Here is a 4,316-nt window from a genome sequence, read left to right on the forward strand (position 1 = left end):
CATGGTTGTCTTTTGTCCATCATTGACCTCTGAAGAGGAAAAACTGTATAAATTAGGCAGACTTACCTGTGAGTAACTAGTGTGTTTAAATGGACAGCTGGCAAACAGGCAAGTTGAGCTGTGCTACTTTCATTGACTCCACACATTCCAGCAGTTCCTACATGAGGTGCAAACACATGTATGGGTATACAAGTGAGATTTGAACAGGCTGAATAAATGGGTGAAGGGATGCTGGAATAACATCATTGTATGAACTCACATTTTAATGTGAATTTTTAAAGCTCTGCAGTCACATGCCTTGTACTGTCCAAGAACCTTTCCCACCATCAGATTCTTCCTAAAAAAATTACTCATTTGCCGTTCATGAAATCAGTATATGGTCATCTTGCAAAGCTTGCAATATAGCAAGTGAACATTTGGATTTAACTTAAAATTCATTATAGTTTTTCTACAAATATGAGCAACATAAAACTTTCTCACCCTTACAGAGGAAGGTTTTTACTGCCTTCCCCCTTCATTGATTCATGAGTTAATTCTGGTGCCCGAATTGAAGAGACCTCAGTGTCCCCATTCCCCATTTTTTTTCCTCAATCTACAATTGTCTTACAGGTTGATATTTAATGAAATATATAAGTTTTGAAATCAAAATTTCAGAGCAGTGAACACAGAAGTTAGCAGAACTGCACTGCTACTCAATCTTTTTTCTTCTTTTTCAAATATAAATTTTTCTTGCTACTTTTTTAACCTATTTTCTCTCTGAGGTTGTGGTATATGTTGATATGGTGCCTGATGCACCTCAGGACAAAGCTTGCCTTCCTGGCTGCCAGAGCACTGCTGATTCATGTTCCACTTGCCATCAACCAGGACCCCCAGGTCCCTTTCTGTGGCACTGCTTCCCAGCATCTCATTCCCCAGTCTGTCTGTCCATCCAGGACTGCCCATCCCAGCTACAGAATCAGGCACTTTGCCTTGTTGAACTTCACATGGTTGGTGATTACCCAGTCCTCTGATTTGTCAAGGTCTCTCTGCTGGGCCTCCCTCCCCTCAAGGACTTCAACAGCTCCTCCCAGTTTTATATCTTCTGTGACCTCACTTAGTGTCCCTTGCAGTCCTGCATCCAAGTAATTTATGAAGATGTTGTAAAGCACAGGGCTGAGGATGGAGCACTGTGGGAAACCCATCAGTGACAGGTCACCAGTCCAATGTCACCCCATTCCATTTGTGCCCAACTGGTGAGGCAGTTTATCACCCCATGGCATGATGTGTTTATCCAGCTGTGTGCCTGACATTTTGTCCAGAAGGATACTGTGAAAGAAAGTATTGAAAGCTTTACTGAAATTAAAAAAGATTGCATCAACTGGATTTCCTTGATCAGCCCGATGAGTTACCTTGTTATGAAAAGGAATCAGGTTTGATAAGCAGCACTTTCCTACCTGAAGCCATGCTGGCTATGACCAATGACTGAGTTGTCTTTCAGATGTTTTTCAATTTTGTGTGAGGAAAAAAGTTTTATTTTCTTAATGCCTTTTTAGTATATGCTTTGGTTTCTGGTGTTTTTTAGTCTTTGATCTTTTTGAACATTTAATTTGGATGCTTAGGTAAACTTAATAAGGGTTAGATTCTTAAACATGTAGGGAGAGATGTAAAAAGTTTTTTCAACACCCATGTTGCTATGTTCTTTCTTCCAGGATAGTACCCATAAGACTTCCATTAGGGTTTGTCTTACCCTGTTGGAAAATCACATTTAAAATTTTACTGCAGTTTTGTGTAGCTGACAGGTGATTCCCTGCTATTTGCATGATCTTTTAAAAGTACATTTTCCCAGTGATTTAAGTAGTATGCTAACTTGTTCCTATATATGACTACAGAGAATACTTACAATTCAGTTCTACAAAAATCAGTGTTTAATTTCCTGCTTCAAGTGTTTGTTACCCTTTTGTCTGATGTTTAGAAAAGGATGGCGTTCTTTGTCATTTAAGACGCTGTTAGTTTTAAATAATTTGTGGATTAATTGCTGGTTCTGTTGGAAATGTAGATTAAGTATGACAGTAGAATTTGTGGACTGAAATACAGTATTTAAGAGGACAAAATAGTGGGGGGTTTTACATGGATTACACTGTTGCTGGCAGTGGACTATGACATGTTTCTGCTAGATGGAGAATCTCTTAAGAAGCACCCATGTGATGAAGGGTTGCTTCTTTGTTTCATTTGAATAGAGGTAGGTAAGGTGCAAATGCTGTAGGACCATGCTCTGGCCAAATGGTCTGTTTGCCTTCCTCTTGTCTTATGCTACTTCTCAGCTCACTTTTTCTGAAGAAGAACCCAGAGAAGCAGGCCAAGAAACCCAAAAACACACACACAAAACAAACAAAACCAAACACATTGCTCCCCCTAAAAAAAACTCCAAATGAAACCAACCAAAAAAATACAACCCACTCCAAGAGGAAAGGTGCTTTACTTAATATTTTGAACATTCCTCTGCAACCTTTGTGTGCTGTAAAAGGGTCATGGTCTATGCCTGACCTCTGTGAAGATTAGGGAAGAATGTTTGGGCAGGAGATTGGATGGATGCTGTGAAAATTAACTTATTTAATCTTTCAGTGAATCATATATGCCCCCTTAGAGCACCTAGAACTTCAGAGATGCTTTTTGTGGTCTTAAACAGTCTTGAGGAAGAATTGCTGCATTTTCCTTTTCATGATTGAACCATGGATTCAGACACAAGTCCTTTCTTTTTAGCAAACCTTCTTCTTCAAAATGAACTTGTAATTGTGGCCAAAAAAAGTTGAATTTATAACATGGTTTGCTTTTATATGTTTGCAAGCCCCACAGAAAATTCAATTCATGTGCTTGCAGCTTCCCATTCTTTTGATGAGTTGCATTTTGGGAACATGAGTGTGTGGGGAGGAAAAAAAATCTGAAAGTGAATTCAGAATTTCTTTTGCTCAGAGCATAGAATTGCTTACTTGTGTACATATATCTATGCTAGTGGTTGAAGATGGCTGATGTGGCTGTTCTTAGCCAGGTTTTCAATGTGATTTAGAAACCTTTAAATAGAACCATATTAGAAAGGGTTATTATTTTTGGTTAATAGATGTTTCAAACATACAGCCTGTAAGATAATATCTAGAAAACATCAGCAGAAAAAGTACCTGTTACCAATATAGCTATCAACCATGGGATTTTTTTAAGGGTAATTTGTAATAATTATCTACTTGTGAGGTGAAGACATAGAACATGGAGATTAATGCGTGACCATATTTGGTCATATAATAATTCACTCCAAATGTATGAAAGTTGACTTCAACAAATAGAATTGTAAATGCAAATGTAAACATCTGTGCTTGGATATGGTTGAAGCACTAGAATGAATGATGTATTTGCAGAGGAGGGGATTTGGTGAAGTGCAGCCATCACCCTTGTTTTGTCAGCCCCACCAAATATGTTCTTTGTTCCCCATTTCATAGCAATAGGGTAGCTGCACTCTCTTCCCCCTCTATGGCTGTGTCTTGATTTAGCCAGGTCTCTGTTAATAACTTGTTTAATGAGATAACTTTACACTTTAAAAAATATGAATGGATGCAGCCATTTGAAAATGTTGTCTTCTAAGTGACAGGTTTGCTACTTTTTGCTAGAAAAAAGTAACCTTCAAAATCTTTTTCTGCCTCACTTGTGTCATTTTGTTTAGTCATATCATCTCTGTAAGAGTACATACAACAGGGAATAATATGAGCTTATTTTTAAAATATGCTATATACCACGCTCAACAGTAAATTTAGTGAAGTGTTCAATTCTTTCCATCTTACCTTAGAAAATACCACCTCTTTGAAATGGCATTCATTTTAGACAAATGACCTGACAAAACAAGCTATTTAAGCTGGATACCAGCAGGCAGAAATAAAGAATAACTTCCTAGATTACAAACTTGTATTAATAACAGTCTAGGCCTAATGTTTTCTATGGTCATGTTGCCATAAGTAGAAATAACCAAAGAAAACCTAACCAATCAACCAACCCAAAAAAAACCCCCACAAAAAAAAAACCAAAAAAAAGCCCCCCCAAAAAGGAGAAAAAGGAAAAAAGTTGTGGGCAAGCTTTAAGCAATTCCATGTTGCATCTGCCAAACCATCTCCACATGGGTAATGCATATGCTGAATTGCTCTTTGTTTTTTAAATCTATTTTTAAAACTTTCTTTATGCGATGCTCTTTTAGCAATATTTGATTCCATTAAATGCCCCAGAGATTTGGCTAGTGGAGGAAAAAATCTGTATCATTGCAGATTGTATCGTGCTGCTGTATTAAGCCTAGAACAAAA

Source organism: Camarhynchus parvulus, chromosome 3 (genome assembly GCF_901933205.1).
Source record: "Camarhynchus parvulus chromosome 3, STF_HiC, whole genome shotgun sequence".
NCBI lineage: Eukaryota > Metazoa > Chordata > Aves > Passeriformes > Thraupidae > Camarhynchus > Camarhynchus parvulus.